This window comes from Abramis brama (genome assembly GCF_963993115.1).
Source record: "Abramis brama genome assembly, chromosome: 23".
Lineage (NCBI taxonomy): Eukaryota > Metazoa > Chordata > Actinopteri > Cypriniformes > Leuciscidae > Abramis > Abramis brama.
This window is the reverse complement of record NC_139985.1, coordinates 22,072,692-22,092,941: the sequence shown is the minus strand read 5'-3', so window position 1 is coordinate 22,092,941 and position 20,250 is coordinate 22,072,692. Positions and strand designations below refer to the sequence as shown.

The window sequence follows — 20,250 nt, the reverse complement described above, 5'->3', positions numbered from 1 at the left end:
ACGGCAACCTCCGGCTTTGCGTGGACTATCGTCTCCTAAATAAGAAGACTATACCTGATCGACACCCGTTGCCCAGGATACAGGAGTTAATTGACACACTGGGGGGATATTCCTGGTTCAGCATCTTAGACCAGGGTAAGGCGTACCACCAGGGCTTTATCGCTGAGGGTTGCAGACATATGACAGCATTCACTACACCTTGGGGGCTGTATGAGTGGGTCCGTATCCCTTTCGGCCTGTCAAACGCACCTGCTGCTTTTCAACGTAGTATGGAGGAGATGCTTGACTCATTAAGGGATGAGTGCTGCATACCATACCTAGATGATGTCTTGTGTTACGCAAAGTCCTTTGAGGAACATGTCGAGAGCCTAAGGAGAGTATTAAAAGCCCTTCAGCGCCACAGGGTCAAGTTAAAACCTGAAAAATGTGAGCTGTTCCGTAAAGAGGTCAGGTACGTGGGGCGTCTGGTGTCGGCTGAAGGGGTGCGGGTAGATCCAAAGGATCTGGAAGCTGTCCGGTCTCTCACATGCAGGATTCCTCAGACGGTGGGGGATGTTCGAAGGTTATTGGGGTTTCTCAGCTACTATCGAACGTTTATCCAGGATTTCTCCAGAGTCGCAAGACCCCTCTATGAATTGCTGCAGAGGAAGCCAGGGACTGAGCAGGATGTACACAGCCGAAGAAAAACTAAAGGGCCACAAGTTCCCTCAAAGACTCCAGTGGAATGGAACCGAGACCATCAGCAGACTCTAGAGAGACTAATTAATATGCTTGAGAAACCACCAGTTCTGGCATATCCAGACTTCAATCAACCCTTTACACTCCATACCGACGCATCGGAAGAGGGTTTGGGGGCTATCCTGTACCAGCTACAGGAGGGAAAGTTGAGGGTCATCGGGTATGGATCCAGGACACTGACGATAGCAGAGAAGAACTATCGATTACACAGCGGAAAACTCGAGTTCCTGGCGGTATGTGAGAAATTCCGGGACTACCTATTCTACGCCTCACACTTCACAGTGTATACTGACAACAACCCACTGACATACGTGATGGGCACAGCGAAGCTGAATGCAGTGGGCTATCGCTGGGTTGGGGAGCTATCCGACTTCCGGTTTGACATCAAATACCGGCCAGGCAGGGTTAACATCGATGCAGACACTCTGTCCCGTCTCCCCCTGGATATTGAAGCATTTGAGTCAGAGTGCACAAAACAGTTGCCTACCAGTGTAGTACGAGCAGCCTGGGAGGGTAGTTGCGTATCAGAAGATAAGGATGTGGCCTGGATCGCTGCATTGTACCTGTCTACGGGGGGAGGCGAACTACAGCCATTTACCACTTGGTTGCCGACAATTGGACTGGAAGAGCTGGTTACCGCCCAAAAAGAGGACCCAGTGATTTCACAAGTAAGACAAAGACTTACAACGGAGGAAATGAGACGAAGCATGACAGGGACCAGCAGAAAGCTCATGTACGAGTGGAAAAATCTGTATCTGGAACGGGGACTCCTCTACCAAAGGGCAAGGGAAAGAACACAATTAGTCATACCAAACATGTATAAGAAGTTGGCCCTCGAGGACCTCCACGACCGGATGGGACATGTGGGTACGGAGAGAGTACTCAGCTTGGCAAGGAATCGATTCTACTGGCCGTACATGAAGAATGAGATAGAGGGGTACGTGACCAGGAGGTGCCCATGCATAAAGCAGAAGAAACCCACCGCACACGTCCGAGCACCTATGGGCAGTATCACAACGCACTCACCTATGGAGCTGGTGTGTATAGACTACCTCCACTTGGAGCCGAGCCGAGGAGGATATGAGTATATCTTAGTGGTCATGGACCATTTCACCAGGTTCGCCCAAGCCTACCCAACAAAAAACAAGTCAGGGCGGACTGCAGCAGAACGCTTGTTCCAGGACTACATCCCACGTTTTGGATACCCGGCCAAATTGCATCACGATCAAGGCCGTGAATTCGAAAATGAACTGTTCCGGAACCTCAGACAACTTGCTGGCATCGGTCACTCCCGCACTACTCCGTACCACCCCCAAGGGAACCCAGTGGAAAGGCTCAACCGGACCCTCTTGCAGATGCTGAGGACACTAACAGACAGGGAAAAGGAGAGATGGAAGGACTACTTACCTCAAGTGGTGCACGCTTACAACTGCACACGACACGAGTCCACAGGGTATTCTCCCTTTTACCTGTTGTATGGATGGCATCCTCATCTTCCAGTGGATCTGATCTTTGGCCTGGTGGAGCAAGAGGAAGAAACAACACCAAACGGGTATGCGGAGCAGTGGGCACACAGAATGACTGAAGCATACAAAATCGCGGAAAGTCACAGCCGTCAGGCAAGCGCGAGAGGGAAGGAGCAGTATGACCGGAAAGTGAGGGGAGTTGTGCTGAAGGCAGGGGATCGAGTACTTGTCAGGAACCTCAGGGAGCGAGGAGGGACAGGAAAGTTGCGGTCCTACTGGGAGAAAGCAGTATATGTGGTAAAGGAACAATTGACCGACAACCCCATATACGTGATATACCCTGAGAATGGTGATAGCAGAAAAACCAGGACGCTGCATCGAAACCTGTTGTTACTGGTGAATGACTTACCGGTGGAAGCTCCAGCAATGACACCTAGATCCATGCGGCCTGAAAGACAGAGAAAGACAGTTAGACAAACAGTCAACTAAGAGAACGTCGGAGACGGTGATCTGACAGACTCAGATGCCGAGAGTAGAGTAGGAGGATACTGGTTGAGAGCTCCAGTCAGCTGGCCAATAGTGGGGAACAACCAACTCCCAGAACGAGCACCTGTAAGGGAAAACATTCGGTTAGTAGCTACAGATACCTACCTTGATGACGCTACATGTCCAGACAATGCTGATGAAGGAAACTGTGCGAATCCCGAAAGTGAGTCTGAGGACATAGATGGAGCCGGGGATCTGAGGATGGAAGGAGAAACCAGTGTGAGAAAGTCAGCCAGGGAGCGGAGGCCAAAACAGATTTACACATACGACATGTTGGGCCAACCTGCAATCCACCCCTACCCCACACTGAACTCAGTTACTGCCTACCCCATTCCACACATGCCTGTTTGGGGTTCACCTAATTACACCACACCTATCACTTACCCCCACTTATACTTACCTCCAGTACACACACCTTATGGGGTTGCTTCTGCTGTTTATTAAGAGTGGTTGATTATGGGATTTTGCATTTCCTTGTGTCAGGGAGAGTGTGGTACCCATGAAAAATGAGTACACGATATGGTGGTATGAATATATATATATAATAATATCTCCCTTCTATACCCTTTCATATGGACATTCATGAAGTACTTTTTTTTATTATTTTTTTTATTTTGTACGGACACTTAGAACAGAGACTTTTATTTTGACACGGGATCGCGCTTACGGGCTATCTCTGCAGCCTCCGCTCATACAATACAGAGGAGCTGGCAGAGAACAGACGCGATTCCCGACTCTCTTCTTCCTTTCCTGTATTTTTAGGTATATAGTACAAATGTTCAGGGAAAACTTGACCAAATAGGGTAACATCCATTTAATTGCAATGTACGGCGAGGGCTGGTTGTGAGAGTTTGATAACTTACATCTGTGATTTCTAAAAGTGTTCATACTGAGGTAAAACTACTGTAAATACTTCTGTGTAATGCAATATTTGAGTCTAACATGTTTATTCAGTGTCTCAGATCAAAATGTTCCATTGGGTTATGTGTAAAAGTTATTCGGTTTTGTTATATGTTATGTGCAAAGCTCACTCTGAACTCGCGCTTGGCGCGCTTGTATGGTCACGTGACCAGCTCATGCAGAAGTGTGTAATGGCGGCCTGAATAGCTGTTAATGTTTTGAAATGTTGATTTTTGACAAACTAACGCTGAAACAAATATCACAAATGTTTTAAGAGTTGAAACAGACTTAAAATATGCACTGAATAATCAAAGTAATAACTTGCTAGATTTGACTGTTGACCCATGAGAAAGTATGAAAAAAAGGTTGTTGTATGTTCAAACAGGTTAAATGAGAAAAAGACAAACAATGAAAAGAGATTATAGGAGTTTATTTTTGTGGTTTTAGAAACTGGTGAATGTTGGAGATTGATTTGTTGTCAATAAAGATATCATACAGAGGAGCTGGCAGAGAACAGACGCGATTCCCGACTCTCTTCTTCCTTTCCTGTATTTTCAGTAATTTGTCTGCTGGGTCTCCGGAGGCGGGGCTTGCAACACATACTGTATTAGAGTTAGATCATGTTGGAAGTACTACAGCAACGTACAGCGGAGTTCTCAATAAAGAATAACTTCCGTTGAACGCGATCCCAACTGTCTCCTGGTGCTTCGATGAAAGAAAACTTTCCAACAGATTCATCCAGCAAGAATTTTCCATCAGGTAGGCTGAGATGCGAGCAGCAACCGTCAGATCCTCTGGCTGGAATGAAAGGTAGAGATATATGTCACTAAGTGATAGGAAAACCCATGTTTCTAAATGACAGAGCCTAGTTAAAAAAAAAATAAATAAAAAAATAAATAAATAAAAAAATAATATATATATATATATATATAGATAGATAGATATAGATGGGTGGAATCTAACACAGTTGTGGTCTTACTGTAGCAAAACCAAACCTTGTGCAGTGGCCTCACAAGGATCAAATGAATATTCACATGGGAAAATATAGTATAAAACGAATTAAATTTTCTGCCACTTTTAGTGCAATCATATGGAATCAGAAGACTCTGCCATTACAATATTTTAAATTACTTCTTCCCATACCTTATTTGCCATGATCATTCTGCTTTCCACTTGACCTGAAATCACACAAAAAAAAAATATATATATATATATATATATATTTATTTACAACTTAGTATTACATTTACACGTCAGAATATGTTCAACTAGGACAATGTAAAACCCCAACTTACTTTAAGCCTAATATATGCACATATATGCATTATATAGCTACGTGTTGGCAAGCAGATGCAGCCAGAATATGCAATTTATCATGTGGTGTTCTTATTCTAGTCTCATGTGCTTTCCTGTATCATCAACAAGTACAGTATTTACTGAATTAGTTTTCTTAACGGTCTTGACAGCCACGTTAACCCTTACGAAAATTAACTATGGTTTAACAAAAAAAAAAAAAAAAAAACCTTGGTAACGTTAGGCCTATTTGTAGTATAACTGTGGTTATTAAAAATTGTAATAAAAATCCGCCAAAAACGTGGTTACTATTTTTTAAGAGAAGAGTTTTCAGCTTCCAAACACTAGTGTTTCAAAATGTCCCGCCATTTAAGAGATTGATTTACTGACAGATACTATCGCGTATTAACAAAGATCTTATACACAATTAAACGGACTTTGACATGTATAACAAGTCTACGAAAGCTTGTTTTAGGTCTTTTGCGGTGTGTGTTCTGATCTTTCTTAAAACAGATGGAAAATGTAAAGACGCATGCTACATTTTCAGTGTTTTGCCTCCAGCTCTCGCCAGTTAACTGAACATTTAAAATGCTAATGTTAGCTTGAAAACTGTAACGTAAACTTAACACAAATGTAATATAAAATATTGTTCACATGTAGACTCTTACCTCAGCCGGTGATAGGTTGGCATGATGTCCGCTGTGACGAACCAGGCTCACTGAAAAGGGCGTTATTTCCGAAGAATCCAAACCACTGATCTATATAGATCAGTGATCCAAACGGACTGACTGACAACAGGGCTCCTGCTCACGGCTGCTCTTAACGAATACGATTGCTTTGAACCACTGTTAATATCATAATCCACTTCACGAGAGTAGACTGAATTCAGATCTCCCGCTTTCCCTTGATACAGATCCAAAGTCGACTTCTTCTTCTTCTTCTTATGGAGTTTTATGGCGGTTGGCAAACCAACTTTCGGTGCATTACCGCCACCAACTGGACTGGAGTGTGAAGCACTAATAATCGTTTAAAAATTAACAACGTAAACAATAAGGTTGAGAAATAAATAAATAAATAAAAAAATAAAAAAATAATAATTAGTAAAGATTATATATATTTAAATGTTATTATTTATACCCATTACTTTATATTCTCCAGTATACTCCTATTGCTTTAAAATATTTCATTATAACACTATATATTTTATCTTGTTCTGCATGTATTTTCAATAGGCTTTCCATATTAAATGATACAACCTCCAATTTTCTTACTTCCTTCATAAGTTCTACTCTTTCTTCTACATATTTTATACATTTTTATTAACACATGTTCAATTGTTTTTGCCTGATCACAATAATTACATTTACCCGTTTTATGTTTTCCTATTTTGAACAATGAATGATTTAGTCTTGTGTGTCCTATTCGAATGCGAGAAATAATTTTATCTTCTTTTCTATTCCTAAAAACACTTTTTCCATTTCCTACTTGTTTCTGTATACTGTACATATGTCTACCCTTGTTATCACTATTCCATTCTTCTTGCCATTTGTTGTTTATGAATTCTTTAATTTTACTTTTAACCTCTTTTTTGTCCAAAGTCGACTGATCAGACAGCTAACCGTTGTGGGTGGGACTAAACAACAGCGGAAACGTAATGGCGGCGAATTTGAACCTGCGTCATCGCGCGCGCGCACACACACACACACACAACACACAACACACAAAGCCCTGAATGTGCAGCAACGGAGATTTGGAAAAATATTAATAAAATTAAATTATGGGAGAATAAGACAATGAAATAATGATCAAAATGAGCATCTATTTTCAAGACAAGATTAAAAGACTATAGCCTATGCAATAAAAAAGAATTCAATACAGGCCTAGCTTATGTAGGCTACTGTACATATTATTTAACCTTAAAAAAACTCACTTTAACCCCCACATGCTTAATAATCTGTAAGGACAACATATTGAATAGATGCAGATTTCTGCAGTTATACCTTCTTTTATTTTTCTAATTTCACAGAAAAAATCTGTAAAATATTACTTTGTAAAAATACACACAAGTTCCTTTTAAAAACGTAAAATTGATGTAAAACCAAAATACAAGCAATTACCTGTAAATTTAATAGTGGACCTTTAAATTACAGCAAATATCTGTAAAATAACAGGCATTCACTGTAATGACAAAACGGTTTACCATTACCTGTAAAATTACACTTTTTTTTTACAGTGTAGGCAACATAAATAAAAGCCCAAAATGTAGAAATGTACATTATTTATTTACTTAAGAACAATCAAATAGTACAAGAACAAAAAAAAAGACAAAAAACTGAACAGAAAAAAAAACAATTTATCTTTTTGATCTTCTCAGCTCCGTGACCTTTGAATTGATAGATGTGCCTATCTGAGCTAGGCATCATGTATGACAGTTGCCAAAGTGAGATATGAGCTACAAAATGACCAGATCCTGCCATGAGCTATATGACATATCTTGTATGTACATATAGGGCTTATATGTGGATATAAAGAACCAATACAGGAGACCTATATGGCCTGTATATGCATATATATGCACCTCAATTATGCCTATATGTGGCATATATACGCATATATGCAGCATATATATTATCATATATGTACATATAAACTGCATATAGGTTTCATATATGCGCATATATCCTCATGTAGGTTCTTTCCATGTGGGGATGTCCATATCTGACCTTTTGAACTTATTTGTGGTCAAAGTGTCCTCAAAATGTTTCAAACTATATAAAGTGATAGACTCCTTTTGATGATAAATCAGCTATACAGAGGGCCCCTTTTGACCTCCTGAACATATTTCTGGCCAAAGAGTCCTCGATCTTGGGCTTTCTATACATACTCATAGACTCCTTCTGATGCTTCATAAGCCATATAGATGTCCATATCTGACCTTTTGAACTTATTTGTGGTCAAAGTGTCCTCAAAATTTTTCAAACTACATGTAACCCTTATTACGAGGTAGTAGAAATAATGTACATAGGTTTAATAGTCTAAAGTAGTCGTAGAGGTTATCATCATGAATATGATTTGGACCAGAATCAGAAGACGCTAAATTGTTAAGAGCCTGAGAATTGAATATCAATATAAAAAAAAGAATACCACACCAGAATGACAGTTTAGATAACCTGTATTAAATTCACAGGGTGGAACATACATACAAAAAAAACACATTTATGAAAAATAACAAACTAAAATAATAAACTGCAATAATAAACAAAACAAAACCCTCTTTTTTCAGTATTTTTGAGCTCAGTTCGTCCTCGGTTCAATTTGCCTTGGTTGACAAGAGTTCAGTTTCACCGTTGGGGCCCTTTTTTTTTTAGTTTGAGTTAGTGTTTGTCCTACCACAACGAAGATGAAGAGGATGATCCGGGCAGTTCGTCTAAAGCAATTTGATTCGTTGTCAAACACGATTGGCTCGCCACCCAGCCACCCGGACTGGGAATCAATGAATCTCTGGAAGAACGTCTGGAACGTCTGTATCTGTATCACTCCATGGAAAGGATCTCTGCACGATGTTCCCAACTCTTTACCAAAACCTGACCTATAAATAAGGCCAAATCATTTCTTTCAATTACCATTCAGTGAATAAATGGACTGCTACAGGCTTCTACAAAATAAAATGAGATAATATTTCAGTACACCTATAATACAATATAAAAATCTTTCTCTCGTTGTACAACAGCTCTTATGTTTCTTCTCAGGTATCAAAACTATATGAATTTCTCTCTAGTATCAAAAATAAATTTACATAAATTGCATCCTTCATAAACACACATTTCAAATTCAAGTTTTATGAAACCTTACGGTAGTAACATTAACAGTATGAAGAATAAAACTGCATGAATTGCATGTAAACATTAATCAAATTGTATCACTTTAAATTAGAGGCATTAAGGCGTTAGTGTGCTTATTTATCCCCCTCTGCACCGGTAACAGTGGAAAGAATGCACTAAAAAATGTACCTCTTTAAGCTTCAGTGACCACAATTAAATCCACAATTTTTAACATCATTATTTAACAACTAACTATTTAGCAACAGTATGAAAAGTTAACATTTCTTTTTATAACCCACAAACAAAATAACTTATTGGTTTCAAAAACATTAACCAGTATTTCGCTAGCCTATTGTGGCTAATTACCTTATTAACATATGCACACAGCAGGCCTTACACCTTTAGCTTTACACAAGGAGCACCTTTGCATTGATTCACCCATTAACACAGATTAACATAGATGCTAGCGAACTCATAAACTCAGCAGACTAGGTTAAATACAAAAATGGGCATCAAAAGCCTGGCCTGTTAGCATAAATATTAACGAACTCAGATGCCTATATAAACAACTCACCATTTTAACGGAATTCACTGCCTTTAGCTCCGTGACAACAGTGGATTCAGGCACAGCTTTCGTTTACACTCTATATTACAACAAGGTATAGTCAGTATAAGCAATAATGATTACAGAACTTGTTTAATTCACTCCATATTGTTTTCTCATCTTACCAAGCAGATAACGCAGCCTCCTATGCTCAAGTGCAAGCGCCAAAAGAACGTGCAGTGACGCAAAACTAAAGGCGTAACTGTAACGGAGCCTAGCTGGCAGCTGATTGGTTAGCTCAGTACCTCATAGAATTCACCCATTGGCTCAATTACAAGTCCATCAAAGATACAAAATTAAAGTTAACCCTTTCGTGACTGGGTTAGACAGCTAAATAGGATTTCTCATTATTAAACCTGGTTACACTCTCCCCCTTTGAACTCATGTACGTCCCTGTACATGGCAATGGTTGAACTGTTTGTATCTCAGGGTACAGGACAGAAGGATATGAGTTTTCACCCTCATTTAAAATGTCAGCCACAGCTGTGGTTAACCCCTGAAAGAATGATTTAACAACTGTGACAAAGGGGTTTCCAAGTTCAGTATAGTCAAGTCTCTTTGACGGCTGACGGATTCTCTCTGATCTCCTGACTGTTGTATCCTTTATTTCCTCTTCTGGTTCTTTACTTCCATTGTGACTCATCTCCTTTTCACTCTCTAACATTTCAGAGAACACTGGAAGCTGCTCTATTTGAATGTCATCATCAGGTAAGTTTTGTTCCTCCACAGGGTTTTTACTAGCAGGTAAGTTACTTTCGGTCATAACGATTTCATCAACTTGTTCATCAAGCATGACTCTTTCGGTAAGTAGGTCCTCAGTGTCGTAGTGGTGACAGTTAGGATCATTAAGTGTGAGGGGACTGTCTGAGGCACCATTGGACATATCAGGTGGTTTGTTCATTTCAGGAGTGCAATCAACATTTTGAGCATTTACAGGACTCTCAACAGGACAATTGCTTGGAGGTTCAGTATGCTGTTTATCCTGCACAGTAGACATAGTTGGATCAGGCTGCACTAGACTGTCATGGACTGTGGGAAACTGAGCGTTTGGGGGTTCTCTGAAACAGTAAACAGGAATGATTTCATCTTCATCGTCTGAGAAATGATTCTCATCCACAGTAGGATTTGCACGGGTTGCTGGCCTGCGCCTTGCGGGCTGCTGGCCTGCGCCTTGCGGGCTGATTTTCAGGTTTGACTGTATAGACGGGCAGGGTACCTGCTCTCCTCACCACCACATGGACAATTGACTCCCACTTGTCTGAAATCTTATGTTTTCCTCGAATGCGAACGTTTCTGACCAATACTCGGTCTCCAGCTTCCAAGTCCGAAGCAGTCACACGCCTGTCATACCTCATTTTGTTCTTGTGTGCTATCTTTGCAGCATTTTCAATTGCTATCTTGTAGCTGTCTTCAAGTCGTGACTTAAGGTTTTGCACATACTCTGCGTGTGATGTTTGCTGACCCCCTTGCACTGGCAATCCAAATGCCAAATCAACCGGCAGACGAGGCTGACGTCCGAACATCAGTTCATATGGTGTAAATCCTGTCACCTCATTCCTGGTGCAATTATAGGAGTGGACCAGGGGTTTTACAAAATCACGCCAACGAGATTTCTCTGGGCTTTCAAGAGTACCTAGCATGTCTAGTAAGGTGCGATTAAATCGCTCAACGGGGTTGCCCCTAGGGTGGTATGGGGTTGTTCTTACTTTGTGTATGCCGGCCACTCGACAGAGCTCTTTTATTGCGCGGGACTCAAAATCACGTCCCTGATCACTGTGTAACTTTTCTGGCATTCCATAGTGCACCATAAAGTTCTCCCACAGACACTTTGCCACTGTGCGGGCCTTTTGGTTAGGTGTTGGTATAGCAACCGCAAACTTAGTAAAGTGATCTGTAATCACCAGTATGTCTTTGGTCCCACTTTTGTCAGGTTCAAGGGAGAGGAAGTCCATACAGAGGAGCTCAAGGGGTCTGGTGGTGTTAATGTTTACCAAAGGTGCAGCTTTCTCAGGCAGCGCCTTCCTCCGTACGCACCTGCCACATGTTTTGACTTTTCTCTCGACATCCAGAGCCATCTTTGGCCAAAAGAATCTGGTCCTTACAAGATCCAGTGTACGGTCAACCCCCATATGCCCCATATGATTGTGTAGGCTGGTCAAAACTGTGTCACGCAGTTCAGCTGGGAGCACAAGCTGATAAAAGGTCTGAGAGCCCACTTGGCGTCTCCGGTACAAGATGTTATTACGGAGTTCAAGGCGATTTAACTCCCTCAACAACAGTGGAAGCTCAGTGAGTTCATGTCGCAAGGTTGGGGGTGGTTTTTCTCCCTGCTCGATCTGGGAAATTACATGCTTTATACTTTGATCAGCTCTTTGTTTACTCGCAAGCTCTGCCTCAGTTAGGTGGAGGATAACTGGCAACCCACCAAGGTGATCTTCTTGCCCATAATTGTCAGGCACAGCAGTAGCTGAGATGGCAAGAGTTTCAACTAAAGCAACACCATCTGAAGAATCTTGGCCATCATAACTGACACTGTAAATGAGCTGTCTCTCACAGATTGCTTGCACAACAGCTTGATCTACTGCATCTATATTTTCTGGATCAGAGAGGTGACCCTGAGTAAACTGTCTTATGCGCTCTCTCTCTTTTTGAGATTTAAGATCATCAGCCAGCTTCCCATGAGGCCTGCGGGACAGTCCATCTGCATCGCCATTTTGCTTTCCTGGACGATAGAGAAGTTTGAATGAGAACGTGGACAGTGCTGCCAGCCACCTATAGCTTGTCGCATCAAGTTTTGCTGAGGTCAGTATGTATGTCAGCGGATTGCTATCAGTAACAACAGTGAAGTGGTTGCCGTAGAGATAATCACTGAACTTGTCTGTCACTGACCACTTGAGTGCTAAAAATTCCAACTTGAGTGCTGGATAGCGACTCTCACTCCTTGACAACCCTCTGCTTGCATAGCCTATGACTCGACACTGACCCTCCTATTCCTGATACAAAACAGCACCGAGTCCAGTGGTGCTTGCATCGGTGTGGAGTACATAGGGCTTCTGGGGATCAGCAAAACCTAACACAGGGGCGGAGGTAAGGCTCTCAATAACCAGGTCAAATGCCTGCTGGCAAGCGGTTGTCCAGCGACTCCCAAAGACCTCCTTTGGGTTGCGGTACTGACCTGCTTTCTCATCTGACTTTAATTTCTTGTGAGAGGGTGGGTAACCAGAGGTTAGATTGTGGAGGGGCTTAACAATGTTAGAGTAGCCCCTAACAAACCTCCTGTAGTACCCAGCAAACCCAAGAAAAGATCTCAGCTCTCGCAGGTTTTTTGGGACTGGCCAAGTCTTAAGAGCAGCAATCTTCTCCGGATCAGTCTCGACTCCATTCCTGGAAACTACATGCCCAAGATAACGGACTGACGTCTGGAAGAAGACACACTTTTCAGGTGATAATTTCAATCCGAACTCTCTAAGGCGTGTGAGCACCTTCATCAGCCTTGCTTCATGCTCTTCTAGAGTCTTTGAGAACACAATCAAGTCGTCAATAAAGACTAGAACGTCCTTTAAATGCATGTCCCCCATGCACTTTTCCATTAGTCTTTGGAATGTACTCGGTGCATTAGTCACTCCCTGCGGCATCCGGTTAAATTCCCAGAACCCAAGCGGACACACGAATGCGGTCTTGGGTTTGTCTGCTTCCTCAACTTCGATCTGGTAATAACCAGACTTTAAATCAAGGACGGAGAACCACTGGGAACCACTGAGCGCTGAGAATGTGTCTTCTAGCTTTGGAAGAGAGTATGCATCTTTTATGGTCTGGAGATTCAGACGCCTGTAGTCTATGCACAACCGGACTTGGCCATTCTTTTTTCTGACCACCACTATCGGTGACGAAAACGGTGACTCTGACTCTCTGATGACTCCTGCATCAAGAAGCTCCTGAATGTGTTTGCGAACAGCTTCGATGTCTTGTGGGTGTATTGGTCTCGCACCCTGTTTAAAAGGAGTTTCATCTGAGAGTTTTATGTTGTGTGCCACTTTATCTGTTCTGCCAAAATCCAAGTCATGTTGTGCAAACACGTCGGGCATGTTGTTGAGCTGCTGAGTGATGCGTTCTCTCCATTCAGATGAAATTGGGGACTCACCGAAATTGAAGTTTAGGTTGTGCTTGTTGTTTGACTGTGCCTCTGGTGACTTTGAGAGGGGTTCTGATTGTTTTACTACACTGTGCTCCTGTAACAAGATGCTCTGGTAAGCACTTATCTCTGCAATCGCACATTTAGCAGGAATGACTATATCATGGTCAGACTCATTACTGATGACCACTGGTAGCTTATAGGGCCGCTGCTGGGGAATGTCGACTAAGCTAGCTGTTACCAGCAAGCCACCCGGCAAGGAGGGTAATGATGGCTGCTCAATGACTACAAACTTCTCATTCTGCAAGCAATAAGCTACAGCAACTCCCTCAACTACTACAGTTTCACCAGCTGGAATGATTTTAGAACTTCTGCCTTGCAATGTTACTACACTGAGTTGACTGTTGTTGGTCTGTTTTTGTCTAAGCTCAAGACATTTAAGAACTGCTCTATAGCCATGTGGGATTGGTTGATGGCGTGTCAATCCGGCTTCGAAGTACATGTCATACAGTACATCCAGTGTATTGGTGCCTATAAGCACAAGAGACTGTGAAGTGGCTCGAATGTCAGGAACAACCAAAGCGAGTGTATTTACATCCATTGACGCTCCAATAAACTCTTTTGGAAAAGTTACAGTCATTTCTATGTAACCCAAGTAGGGTACGGACTGTCCATTCGCTCCTTCCACCTCCAAGAGATGTAGTGGCTTAATCTCCTGCTCTGGAAAGTGCTGTTCATAAAATGACCGGGGAACTGTTGTTACTTGGGAACCCGTATCTAGTAGGCAGTTGACTTCTTCACCTTTTATGTTGACTTTAGCGGTACTCTTGGTACCGACCAACCCCTTAGGGAGTTTAAAAGGGTGGTTCTTACTTGAATGTTTTAGATTAGCACATACTTCAGCCTTGCCTTTACTGTTTACGTCTGAGGGACGTTGTTGACTCTCTTCAGTCCCTGTTTGTCCCCCAACAGGAACTGCTAGTCGTTTAAAGGTAAGTTGAGACTGTTTTGTGCGTCCCACATGTGCTGCTTCTCCTCTAACTGTTTTTTTCTTTTCAGCTACTAAAGCAGGGTTTGCCCTGTCTGTGCAAACTGGGGCAATGTGCCCATCCTCCCCACAGTTAAAGCAGTACCAAGGCCTGGGTCTGTAAGTCTGCTTTTTCTTGGCCTGTTTTAGCATGTCTGTGTTAGCACTGTCCAGTTTTTGTACTTTGCCTAGACTTTTCCCTGCTGCTCCCCTGTTATCAGCCCCCTTTGTCTTTTTCTGTGCCATCAAGTAGGTTAATTGGCTTTGTAAACTGGCTACTTGCCTCCCAAGATCCTCAATAACACTGAGACTGACCTCTGACTTCTCTTTTGATTCTGCACAGGCCCAAGCACTTTGGAGCTGAAGCTGGCCACGCTGCCTGGTGGTGCTAATGTGTTTCTACATGCGACTAGCTTTTGCTAACTGTCTGTCTTCTTCTGTTCTTAGTAACAGCAAGAGGTCAGCAAATGAAGGGGGGTTGCTTTTCTTCTGCTCAAGTTGCAGGCAAGAAAGTAAAGAATTGTCCCAGCATCCTCTACAGAACTGTTTGAGTAGGTGTTTATCTACATCGGCCGGTGCAGCCCCACCCCTTCTCACAGCTAGGTTCAATGCTAATTGCAATCGATGAAGATAAGTGGAGGGTTTCTCACCCGGGTCTTGAAGGGTGTTCATAAACTGGGCAAAAAGTTCTTCCCCATCCTCAACAGTACCAAAGGCTGAGTCCAAGAGCTGCAGGTAAGCGATGGGGGGTGATCCAGGCCGTAGCCCTTTGACCACATCGGCTGCAGGTGAAAGTAGACATTCAAGAATTCTTCTTGAAATCTGAAGATGGGACATGCTGGGATCATTTAAAAGCAGTTCGATGTGTGAGCGCCAAGTGTCGTAATCAGCTTCGTTACTCGGTCTGGGAATTTTTCCAGAAAAGGAACGAAGCCTCATTGGAGATTGCAAGTGTGGGCTAACATCTTCCCTCCGTACAATATGCTCAACCACCACCTTCTGTATTTCTGCTGGGTTTATGTCACTCACTGAAAGGGACGGAGCTTTCCCTCCATTAGTGAACAGGACTGAATCAGTGGTACTTAAGCAATTTCCTTCCCGGGGGGCATCCATAAGTGAGACGAGGGGCTGTTGATCTTCGGGGGTAGGAGGTTGAAATGTCACAATTGGAGTCTCAACATGTGAAGGGGAGACTTGTATACCTATGGGTTTCATAGCTTCGATATCTTCACCAATCTGGGACATCATCTCTTTCAACACCTCCCCATAGTCTTTGCCACTTAGCTTGGCTAAGCCCTTTAACTCAGCTAGATATGTTTTTGTAACATTACTGCCAATCTGCGTAGTGTACACACTGCTTAATGCTTTTACAACATATTTAGCACATGGATCACCTTGCACTGTGTATGTGTATGGCAGAAGTGGCTCTAAGTTCACTAAAGCTGAACCACTCGAAAACTCAATGATCAGATTTTGGTAAAATTCGGATTTAGAATCATCAACGAGAAGGGCTCTTTCGATGGAACCGTACTTCTTAAGGAAGTCAACAACTTGCTCATCCTGATCTGCTACCTGTGTTACCCCACTAACGATCACTGCATTCGGAATTTTAACACCTGACTTCTGTATGAAATCCATTTAGCATATTCTTTCAATATTGATATTCAATGTCTCTGGCTCCTGGCTGGCTCGCCAATAATGTAACCCTTATTACGAGGTAGTAGAAATAATGTACATAGGTTTAATAGTCTAAAGTAGTCGTAGAGGTTATCATCATGAATATGATTTGGACCAGAATCAGAAGACGCTAAATTGTTAAGAGCCTGAGAATTGAATATCAATTAAAAAAAAGAATACCACACCAGAATGACAGTTTAGATAACCTGTATTAAATTCACAGGGTGGAACATACATACAAAAAAAAACACATTTATGAAAAATAACAAACTAAAATAATAAAGTGCGCACGTAAACAAAACCCTCTTTTTTCAGTATTTTTGAGCTCAGTTCGTCCTCGGTTCAATTTGCCTTGGTTGACAAGAGTTCAGTTTCACCGTTGGGGCCCTTTTTTTTTAGTTTGAGTTAGTGTTTGTCCTACCACAACGAAGATGAAGAGGATGATCCGGGCAGTTCGTCTAAAGCAATTTGATTCGTTGTCAAACACGATTGGCTCGCCACCCAGCCACCCGGACTGGGAATCAATGAATCTCTGGAAGAACGTCTGGAACGTCTGTATCTGTATCACTCCATGGAAAGGATCTCTGCACGATGTTCCCAACTCTTTACCAAAACCTGACCTATAAATAAGGCCAAATCATTTCTTTCAATTACCATTCAGTGAATAAATGGACTGCTACAGGCTTCTACAAAATAAAATGAGATAATATTTCAGTACACCTATAATACAATATAAAAATCTTTCTCTCGTTGTACAACAGCTCTTATGTTTCTTCTCAGGTATCAAAACTATATGAATTTCTCTCTAGTATCAAAAATAAATTTACATAAATTGCATCCTTCATAAACACACATTTCAAATTCAAGTTTTATCAGAATCAGAATCAGAATCAGAATCAGAAAGAGCTTTATTGCCAAGTGTGCTTGCACCCACAAGGAATTTTTCTTGGTACTGAAGCTTCCAGTGCACATATACAAATACAAATACAACAAGAAACATAGTAATACAAATTCTAAGAATAAAAATATATAAAAAATAAATAAAAATTGTATAAAAGTAAAAAAGTAGGGTCACAGTTGGGTTTAGTCCGAATAAACATTTACAGATTATGAACATATTTACAGTATTTTGAGTAGTATGAATAATATAAATATAAATATCACCTGAGTTAGAGAATATTGCACCAGACAGTGGGAGTCTAGCGCATGTTACAGATTATAAACATATTTACAGTATTTTGAGTAGTATGAATAATATAGATATAAATATCACCTGAGTTAGAGAATATTGCACTAGACAGTGGGAGTATTGCACTTACAGGCATATGCCTTGGGGGCATGTTAAGTGTTCAGAAGGGAAATGGCCTGTGGAAAGAAACTGTTCCTGTGCCTGGATGTTCTTGTGGCCAGTGATCTGTGTCGCCGTCCTGACGGTAACAGTTCAAACAGGTGGTGTCCAGGGTGAGTGGAGTCTGTGATGATTTTACCTGCTCTCTTCCTCACTCTGGAAGAGTACAGGTCCTGGAGGGTTGGCAGGGGGGCACCAATAATCCTCTCTGCAGTCCGGACTGTCCGCTGCAGTCTCCTGATGTCCAATTTGGAAGCTGAACCAAACCAGACAGTGATGGAAGTGCTTAAAACAGACTCAATGATGGCTGAGTAGAACTGGATCAGCAGCTCCTGTGGCAGATTGAACTTCTTCAGCTGGCGAAGGAAGTACAGTCTCTGCTGGGCCTTTTTCACAATGGAGTCAATGTGATTTGCCCACTTCAGGTCCTGAGAGATGGTAGAGCCCAGGAACCTGAATGACTCCACTGCTTCCACAGTGCTGTTCATGATGGTGAGAGGGGGGAGTGCTGGGGTGTTTCTCCTGAAGTCCACAATCATCTCCACTGTTTTGAGTGTGTTCAGCTCAAGGTTGTTATAACTGCACCAGACAGCCAGCTGTTCAACCCCCAGTCTGTAAGCAGACTCGTCACCATTTTGGATGAGACCGATGACAGTGGTGTCGTCTGCAAATTTCAGGAGCTTGACAGAGGGGTCTTTAGAAGTGCAGTCATTAGTGTAAAGGGAGAAGAGCAGTGGGGAGAGAACGCACCCTTGGGGGGCGCCAGTGCTGATGGTGAGGGTCCTGGATGTGAGTTTCCCCAGTCTCACTAGCTGCTGCCGGTCCGTCAGGAAGCTGGAGATCCACTGACAGATTGAGGATGGCATGGAGAGCTGAGTCAGTTTGGCTGTGAGAAGATCAGGGATGATGGTATTGAAGGCCGAACTGAAGTCCACGAATAAGATCCGTGCATAAGTCCCAGGTCTGTCAAGATGTTGCAGGATATAGTGCAGTCCCATGTTGACTGCATCATCCACAGACCTGTTTGCTCTGTAAGCAAACTGAAAGGGATCCAGCAGGGGTCCAGTGATGTCCTTCAGATAGGCCAACACCAGTCTTTCAAACGACTTCATGACCACAGACGTGAGAGCGACAGGTCTGTAGTCATTAAGTCCAGTGATTTTAGTTTTTTTGGGAACCGGGATGATAGTGGAGCGTTTGAAGCAGCAGGGAACTTCACACTGCTCCAATGATCTGTTGAAGATCTGCGTGAAGACTGGGGCCAGTTGGTCAGCACAGGCTTTTAGACAAGCAGATGAGATGCCGTCTGGGCCTGAAGCTTTCCTAGTCTTCTGTTTTTTGAAGACTCTGCTCACGTCCTCCACGCAGACCTTAAGCTCAGGTTGGATGGCAGAAGGGGGGAGGAGAGGGGTTGCAGGAGGTGATGGTGGATGTGTGAAGTGCACATCAGAGCGGGTGTGAGGTGTGAGTCTGGGCTTCTCAAACCTGCAATAGAATGCATTGAGAGTGTCAGCCAGTTGTTGATTCTCCACAGATGGGGGGGATGGTGATTTGTAGTTGGTGATGTTCCTCAGGCCTCTCCAGACTGATGCGGGGTCGTTGGCTGAAAACTGGTTTTTCAGCTTTTCAGAGTAGCTTTTTTTAGCAACTCTGATCTCCTTTGTCAGTCTGTTTCTGGCCTGGTTATACAAGATTTTATCCCCACTTCTGTAAGCATCTTCTTTGGCATGACGAAGCTGTTTGAGTTTCCCAGTAAACCATGGTTTATCATTAGTGAATGATAAGAATGTCCTGGTAGGAATGCATGTATCCTCACAGAAACTGATATATGATGTTACAGTATCTGTGAGCTCATCCAGATCGGTGGCTGCAGCTTCAAAAACAGTCCAATCAGTGCAATCGAAGCAGGCCTGTAGATCCTGCTCTGCTTCATTGGTCCATCTTTTTACAGTCCTTATTACAGGTTTAGCTGATTTCAGTTTCTGCCTGTAGGTCGGTATAAGATGAACCAAACAGTGATCAGAGAGCCCCAAAGCTGCCCGTGGGACGGAGTGATACGCATTCTTTATCGTGGTGTAACAGTGGTCCAATATATTACTGTCTCTGGTAGGACATGTAACATGCTGTCTGTATTTTGGCAGTTCACGGGAGAGATTTGCTTTGTTAAAATCCCCAAGAATGATTAAAAGAGAGTCTGGGTACCTTTGTTCCATTTCAGCTATATGTTCAGCCAGCTGTTGTAGCGCTGCGCTCACACACGCGTCTGGAGGAATGTAAACATTCGCGAGAATGAATGAGGAAAACTCCCGCGGCGAGTAGAAAGGTTTACAGTTTATGAAATGCGCCTCTAAATTAGGAGAGCACATCTTCTTCAGTGTTGTTACATCTGAACACCAACTTTCGTTAATGAAGAAACACAATCCACCACCTCTCGTTTTCCCCGTTAGTTCCGCGATGCGATCCGCTCGGAACAGCTGGAAGCCCGGCAGATGTAGTGCGTTGTCCGGTATGGCTTCACTCAGCCAGGTTTCAGTGAAGCACAGAGCAGCGGAGTTTAAAAAATCCTTGATAGTGCGGGTGAGGAGAAGAAGTTCGTCCATTTTGTTAGGAAGAGATCGGAGATTCGCAAGATGAATACTGGGTAGTGCAGTGCGGAGGCCGCGCTCGCGGAGTTTAACCAGCGCGCCCGCGCGCTTCC

The 20,250-nt window shown here is 42.7% G+C and overlaps 1 long non-coding RNA gene across 1 annotated transcript; it reads right to left on the bottom strand.

The window, feature by feature from the left end:
- Positions 1 to 8,108: 8,108 nt before the first annotated feature.
- On the bottom strand, positions 8,109 to 9,579 carry LOC311073936. The gene is made up of 3 exons (XR_014604232.1): positions 9,494 to 9,579; positions 9,339 to 9,408; positions 8,109 to 8,532 (listed from the first exon to the last, which is right to left on the bottom strand). It is a non-coding gene; the product is annotated as an uncharacterized lncRNA (long non-coding RNA).
- Between the last annotated feature and the right edge of the window lie 10,671 nt (positions 9,580 to 20,250).